The sequence below is a fragment of the Aotus nancymaae genome, unplaced genomic scaffold (genome assembly GCF_030222135.1).
Source record: "Aotus nancymaae isolate 86718 unplaced genomic scaffold, 86718_ANA_hifiasm-v0.15.2.pri h1tg000008l, whole genome shotgun sequence".
Classification (NCBI taxonomy): domain Eukaryota; kingdom Metazoa; phylum Chordata; class Mammalia; order Primates; family Aotidae; genus Aotus; species Aotus nancymaae.
Window position 1 is genome coordinate 24,267,488 of NW_026988419.1, and position 8,464 is coordinate 24,275,951.

At 36.1% G+C, this 8,464-nt stretch overlaps 1 pseudogene; it reads right to left on the reverse strand.

The window, feature by feature from the left end:
• Positions 1–1,645: 1,645 nt before the first annotated feature.
• Positions 1,646–7,974, reverse strand: LOC110567010 (chromatin modification-related protein MEAF6-like; annotated as a pseudogene).
• Positions 7,975–8,464: the final 490 nt, after the last annotated feature.

Genomic DNA, 8,464 nt, shown 5'->3' on the forward strand with positions numbered 1-8,464 from the left:
ATTATTAATAGCCATTAGAGAAAGCAGTGTGGGAGTTCCTCAAAAAATTAAAATAAAACTATTGTATAATTCAATTCTCTCACTACTGAGTATGTATCCAAAGGAAATGAAATCAGTATGTCCAAGGGATGTCTGAACTCCCATATTAATTGTAGCACTATTCACAGTAGGATATGCAATCAACTTAAGTGTCCATCAACAAATAAATAGATAAAGAAAATATGCTATGTATACACAATGGAATACTATTGAGCCATAAATAAGAAGGAAATCTTGCTATTTGAAATAACATAGATGAACCTAGAGGACATTATGTTAGGTGAAATAAGCCAGACATACGAAGACAAATATCTCACAATGCACTCATGTGGAATCTTAAAAAGTTGATCTCATAGAAATAGAGAGTAGAATAGTGGTTACCAGAGGCTGAGCTGTTGTGTGTTGCCAGGGAGAAGGAGGAGTTGGGGAGATGTTAATCAAAGGATACAAAAGTGTAGTTCAATAAAAGGAATAAATTCAGGGGATCTATTAAGCAGTATGGGGACTAGAGTTTATTATGATATGGTGTATTCTTAAAATACAACATCATATCAGAGTGGATATTAAGTGTTCTTACTACAAAAATGATTATGTGAGGTAATGCATATTTAATTAGCTAGATTTGGCTATTTCACTATGTATTTATACTTCAAATCATCATGTTGTATAAAACAAATACATAAAATTTTATCCATTTAAATACATAGATGAAATACATAAATAAATTTGAAAAAAAAATCTTTTTCCCTCTTCTAAAGGCTAGAAGTTCTAGATCAATGTGCTAGCAGTTTCAGTGCTTGGTGAATGTTTGGTCTTTGCCTTTTTTTTTTCTTTCAAAGTCTGTGAAATTTTATTTATACAAAAGAATAAAAATGGCTATTTAATAGGGAACAATTTAAACGTGTTTTTCTATTTTTTCTGTTCCTTGCACATGAATCTGCTTCCAACTTAGATTTAAGATAGCTAATTACTAAATACTCCCCTTGCAAAAACAAAGAACCAAATTTCCCGGTTTGCTTATGATAAACCAGATTATTTTCAGTTATGAGTATTGGCAACTGCATGAAAGAGATGATCAGATATATCAGCAGGAATGTATGAGCTATACAAAGGCATTACAAAAAGAACCCAAAGAAATAAGATGATAAAAACAAGAGAAAAATAAGAAAACACAAAGCAATATAAGAAAATGCCAGATATTTACAGCCTCCATCTGAAATGTGACTTGTGTTCTACTTTCAGCATAAAACAAAAGCAGAGAACATTTCTTGATGAGTATCACAGATGAAGCTGGTGCCAGCCAGTTTAGGGGGAGACATTCATTCTAAGAAGGGAGAAATGCACAGTTACCAACTTGCTGGGATTATAACCATGTCTTGATCTTCCTGCAGTTCTGTTACTAAAAATGCCATAAAGCAAAAGATCCAATGTATTACTGAAATGAGTTGTTTGTCACCACATTTAGAACAAACTACTCAAAGTCACAGGCACTGGGTCTGGTAGAGCAGAGGTGGCCACGATCTCAGGTGAAGGATGTTTATCTTTGTGAGGTCAGAGAAGGGAAGCAGAGCTCTACAGCCTGAAAGCTTCTGCACTAATATATCTTCTAATAGTCAGCTCGTGGTTTTTTGTTTAACTTCAGATCAATCCTGTGCCGGTTTTTATTCTTCCGTGTTTTATGGCTGCTGTGGTGACTCCCTGAGGAAGCAGATGAAGCAGATTTCTGAGGTTTCACTCCCTGAACAGATCCATTCAGATCCACAGGGTCCTCCTGGCTTGGCTCGTTTTCCTGACCGTGGAAGTCTGGAGCAGTGCTACTTTTCGTCCCACTTCCTGGCTCCCTCTTTTCAATGAGCTAGCCCTGAACTCCTGCCAGTGCACTTCGGCAGCTGCTGAGGTAGCTGAGGATTTACTGAAGAGCTGCTCAGCTTCCTTAAACCTCTGATTCCTTCGATCATTTTTGCTATTGGAGTTTTTATTTGGTTGGTCAGATACCGATCCCAGCCAGGAGTAATATTGCCATACATCTGAGTGTCTTCCAGGTAGCTTCCCTCAAAAGCATAGATCTGTTGCTCCAAGTTTGTATTGTTTCCACCGGCTCCTGCTTCGCTTCACAAGCTCCGCCAGCTCCCGCCGGGTGTCTGGGATCTGCCCAGCGGCGCCAAGTTGTGCATCGCCATGTTGGGCTGGGGCAGGCGACCTGGTCTCTGCTTTCAAGATGGTCCCTTGAACGCTGTGTCCTCACATGTCAGAAGGGACAGAGGCAAAAGAGGATGAATGCTGTGTCCTGACCTGGTGGATGAGTGTAAGAGAAGGAACCCATTTTCTCAAGCTCTTTTATAGAGGCCCTGTTCTCACCCATGAAGGCCATGCCCTCATGACTTACTCACCTCCTAAGGGCCACATCTCTTAATGCTTTCACATTGGCCACTGAATTTCAACACATGAACTTTGGGGACACATTCAGACTATAGCATATCCTATTCTTGCTTTTCATATATCGCTCTTGAGACTGCACCTTCCACCATGCCTATAACTTAGGCGTAGCTTGAAATATAATGGCTGATGGAATAGCTCTCTGAGAAACATGCAGAGGATAAGAAAGTCCTCTATTTTTCTCACTCTTTAGACCTAGGATCATTCTAAAATGAAATGGAAAATAGTTGGGTGACAACTGTATTTCCCTTTCTAAAGAATTCTAAACATGCTTGAAGATAACTGGTTAGAAGACAAGATTAGAATGGAAGTAGATGAAACCATAACAGAGACAAATAAAAACCATTAAAAGTTCTTAGAGAGTTTAAGACTAACTTTTCAAAAGCAATTGCAACAAAAACAAAAATTGACAAGTTGACAAGTGGGACCTAATTAAACTAAAATGTTTCTGCACAGTGAAAAAACTATTGACAGAGTTAAACAGACACACTTCAGAAGGAAAGAAAATATTCACAAACCATGCATCTGACAAAGATCTAATATGCATTATCTATATGGAAATTAAACAATTCAACAAGCAGAAAAGACGTAACCATTTTAAAAAGTGGGTGAATGACATGAACACGCACTTCTCCAGAGAAGACATAAAAATGGCCGACAAATATGAAGAAATGTTTCACATCACTAATGATCAGAGAAATGCAAATCAAAATCACAGTGAGATTCCATCTCACACCAGTCAGGATGGCTATTAATAAAAAGCCAAAAAAAAAAAAAAAAAAACCCATATTGGCCAGACTGTAGAGAAAAGGGGACACTAATGTAAATTAGTTCAGCCACTGTGGAAAGCCGTTTGGAAATTCAAAGAACTTAAAACAGAACTACCATTTGACTCAGCAATCCCATTACTGGGTATATATCCAAATGAAAATAAATCATTCTCCAAAAAGACACATGCACTTGTGTGTTCATTGCAGTACTATTAATAAGAGCAGAAACATGGAATCAATCCAGATGCCTATTAATGGTGGACTGGATAAAGAAAATGCGGTACATATACACCATGGAATACCACACAGCCATAAAAAGAATGAAAGCATGTTCTTTTCAGCCACATGGATGCTGCTAGAGGCTACTATCTGAAGTGAACTAAAGGAGAAACAGAAAACCAAATACCTCCTGTTCTCACTTATAAGTGGGAGCTAAACAGTGTGTACACATGGACATAAAGATGGGAACAACAAACACTAGAGATTACTAGAGGGGAGGAAGGGGAGAAAGGGCTGAAAAACTACTTATTGGGTACTCTATTTACTACCTGGGTGATGGAATCATTGCTACTCCAAGCCTCAGTGTTATGCAATGTACCCATGTAACAAACCTGCACATGTACCCCTGAATCCAATATAAAAGTTGAAATTCAAAAATACACTTCTTTGAATAAGTGTTTTTAACCCCCTTTCTTCTCTCTTTCTTTCTTCTTGTTTCACTTTTCCCAGACTTAAATGAAATGAGTTCTTGTCTTTCATAATGAAAAGTAACTTCTTTACTTTTTTATTATTTCAAAGTTAATAATTTTTAAAAATGTATTTAAACATAAAATTGAAGGTCGTGTTATACTAATTATATTTGTTCAACTGAGGCCCCTGTGCCTGAAATTCTGTGTGTGGGAAGAACGCACTGTCAAAAGGGTAGAATAACGAATCACTGTGGGAAGGCTGAAAATTGTCTGAATCTATCAAAATGTCACAACCAAATTAAGGTTTAATTAAAAGCTAAGAAAAATCTGGTGTTGAATCCCACAAAATTGTTTTAGAAGATTACTCTTTGCAATATTAGTACTCAGTATTTTAGCTTCTTTCTAATTCACCTCTTCCAAACCTGAATTTCAACTATGATGGATGCTCGCCTTTTTGTGAGAATAAGATACTGGAAATATCTGGAATTTCATAACTAGAGATTTAGTATGTTATCCATGTCTGATGAGGTGCTTTTGACTCAACTGGTCAATAAAAGTCACTGAATGTTCTCCAGGTAAGATTGGGGGCACTTATAATATAGTAGCTTTGCCATCAATGCTGCTTTTTCTCCTTCTGCCTCAATCTGTCCTCACATATGCTACAAAGTAATAGGATAGATCAATGCAGTGACCATAAGATCATTATTTAGACTGCAGATTCCTCAGTAGGAGGAAGCAGACATCATCATATTTATATCCTCTCAACTTGCACCAATGGAGTAAATAAAATGTTTAAAAAATTCCAAGAAGAACAAAAGTACTAAAAATACAAAAAAGTCTAACATTTAGCAATATCCGTCTTATTTTTTTTAAATGGAATTGCATTTTAGTAAGGTCTATAGTATTCTCATATGATTTGGGGTATATCTGATATAACGATATTTGACACACTTTTGAAATGTCTCCTTCACTTGGCTTCTAAGATAACACCCTCTTCCTTCCCTCCCCCTCCCTCCATCTACTTTTCAGTCTCCTCTGCTGACATTCCCTTATCTCCCTGCCTCTATACATTGGAGAAGCCAAATCAGTAAATCCAGGATTTCTTTTATTTTCTATTTAATCTCACTTTCTTGATGCTGTGACTCTAAATACTATCTACATGCTGATGACTGTCAAACTTATATTTCCAATGTGAGCTTCCCTCATCAACTCTTGATTCTTAGAGGGAAAATTGACTACTTAACATCTTCATTTAGGTGTCTAACACACATTTTGAACCTACCATTTTCTAACCAGAACAGTCTTCGCCTTTCAATAAAGGACAACAATGTTCTAGTTACTAAGGCAAAAAACTGTCATCCTTAATGCCACCGTTTTTCTTTCTCCCTCCATTCAAACCCACAGCAAATTCTGTAGCATTAGATACAAAATATGTCTATCGTACTTTCATCTCCTATGTTTCTGCAGTAGACATTTGACCTCACCACTTGGACCTTGCAACCTAATGTCTTTTCTCTAGACAGCAGCGGAGTAGTGCTGCTAAAATATGTTAATCCATGACAATTCTCAACTCAGAACTCTCTAGTACTTTCCATAGCATGCAGAATGTACACCAAAGTTCTCATGGTGGTTTAATTTGTCTAATGATCTGGGCTCAGTCTTATCACTGATTTCCTACAACTTTCTCCTTTGCACACTCCACTCCAACTATACTGGCCTTCTTCTGTTATTCTAGAATACTAGGTAAGGTTTTACCCAAGGCCTTTTTACTTGTTCCTTTGGCTAGAATTCCTCCTTCAGGTTTCCATATAATTTACTACGTCTCCTCCATCAGGCATACTCAACATCCACCATCTCAAAGAGAACATCCCTAGACATCCTTAACTAAAAGTGCAATTCTTTTCCTTGCTCTAAACAACTAAAAAGGTTTCTATCCCATTTTCCATCTTTATTAAATCCAAAAGAATTTACCAACCATCTCACTAATCTTGTTTGTTGCATTTTCCCCACGAGTTCATAAGGTTCATGTCACATGGTTGTCCTAGGGTAAGGCCAGCAAGGCATCTAGGTTGCAAAATTTAAGGAGACAGTCACTCTTAGGTCATGCAAGTCCATTCATGCTTGTTACAGCTCTACTTTCATAAAGGCAGAGATTTTAATTTATTTGTTAACAGATACTTTCAAAATGCCCATTATGGTGCCTGATGTAAGTGGATGTTTGCTAAATTCTTATTAGCTTAATATATTTCAGATACTTAATAATAATTTTAGAAAACCAAGTATGTCCCAATTGGCATCTGCTGATCAGTATTGGAATTTAATAAGAACTTAATCTCCAGTGACCCACTTTGGTTAAGTTCTTTCACATTAACAAGTCGTAAAATGCCTGGTAAAATACAGAAGTTCTCCTTTTTCTGCAGAGCATACGTTTCAAGACTCCCAGTGGGTGCTTGAAACCAAGAATAGTACCTATATATACTATGTTTTTTCCTATACATGCATATCTATGATAAAGTTTGATTTAAAAATTTGACATAGTAAGACATTAATAATAAAATAGAATAATTATAACAATATACTTTAATAAAAGTTATAATAAAAAATTTAATAAGTTATAAAAATAACATTTATTTGGTCTTCCTCTCTCTCACCATATCTTATTATAATGGACTAGCCTGTTTCCAGACTTTGGTTGACCCCAGGTAACTGAAACCACAAAAAGAAACTGTGAATAAGGAGAGACTCCTATATTAAAACTTAACTATAGAGGCATATGTTTACACCCAATTTAGATATGGAGTTGATAACAAGTAATTCCTTATCCTTAGATGGATACTTAAATCTTCTCCTACATCCAAAGATTATACAACACATAACTGTATTGGCCACAAGTAAAACTCAAGGTGTTTACATTTTGTTGAAACATACTATATGAGTAAAAAAGAATAATTTTTGATAGCCAACTGAAAAAATCTAAGGTTTAATATTACCAGAAGAGAAATGGAGAACATTTTTTAAGAGACTTATCTAAACTGCAAAAATATAGATTTGAAGGGAAACTATGTGGACACAAGTTCTATTGTATTCTACTTACATATCTGGCATCCTACTCAATAGCTGGTTGTGGGAGAATTATCAGGGTAAACCCTTTGAAGAAAGGGGAAGATAGTGATTAAGTGATGGAGTCTCTGAGGACCTGTGGCCTCAGAGTTTTTCTCTGTGACCAGTGTGAATGCTGGACACTGAAAGGATGCATGCTCACCAGGTAAGAGAGAAATCTGTAAGAAATACAGGCATATGAGAGATATTGCAGGTCCAGTTACACACCGCCACAGTAAAGCAAATATTGCAATAAAGTAAGAGGCATTTTTTTTGGTTTCTCAATGCAAACAGAAGTTATATTTACACTATTCTAACTAGTCTAAGTGTACAACAACCTTACATCTAAAAACTGTACATAACTTCATTTAAAAATACATTATTGCTAAAAAAAGCTAACAATAATCTAGACTTTAGTGAGTCATAAACTTTTCTGCTGGTGAGAATTTTGCTTCAATGTCTATGGCTGCTGACTAATCAGGGTGGTGGTTGCTGAAGGTTGGGGCTATTACAATTCCTTAAAATAATACAACAATAAAATTTGCATTGATTGACTTTTGCTTTCACAGAAGATTTCTCTTCAACGTGTAATGTTGTTTAATAGCATTTTTCCCACAGTAGAACTGCTTTCAGAATTGGAGTGAATCCTCTCAAACCCTGCCACTGCTTTGTCAACTGAATTTATGTAATATTTGAAATCTATTTTTTATCGTTTCGACAATATTCATAGAATCTTCATCATGAGTAGATTCCATTTCAAAAAAACATTTTCTTTGCTTATCCATAAGAAGTAACTCCTCACCCATTGAAGTTATATCAGGAGATTGCAAAAATTCAGTCACATCTTCAGGCTCCATTTCTGATTCTAGTTCTCTTGCTATTTCTACAACATCTGAAGTGACTTCTTCCATTGAAACTCTGAATTCCTCAACGTCATCCATGAGGGTTGAGATCAACTTCTTCCAAATTCCGGTTAATGTTGGAATTTTGACCTCCTCTCATGATCACACATATTCTTAAATGGCATCTAGAAATAGTAAATGCCTTTCACAAGATTTTCAATTTGTCTAGCTCCATCAGAGGAATCACTATCTATGGCAACTATGGCATTACAAAATGTATTTCTAACATAACAAAACTTGAAAATCAAAATTACTCCTTGATCCATGGGCTATAGAATACATATGGTGTTAGCAGGACTAAGAATGATGTCACTTTTTTTTGGTATATCTCCATCAGAGCTCTTGAGTAATCAAGTGCATTGTCAATGAGCAGTAATCTTTTGAAAGAAATCTTTTGTTCTAAGCAGTAGGTCTCAACAGTGGCCTTAAAATATTCAGTAAACCATGCTGTATTTAAATAGATGTGCTGTCGCTCAGACTTTGTTGTTCATTTACAGAGCACAGGCAAAGTAGATTTAGCGCTAGCTTC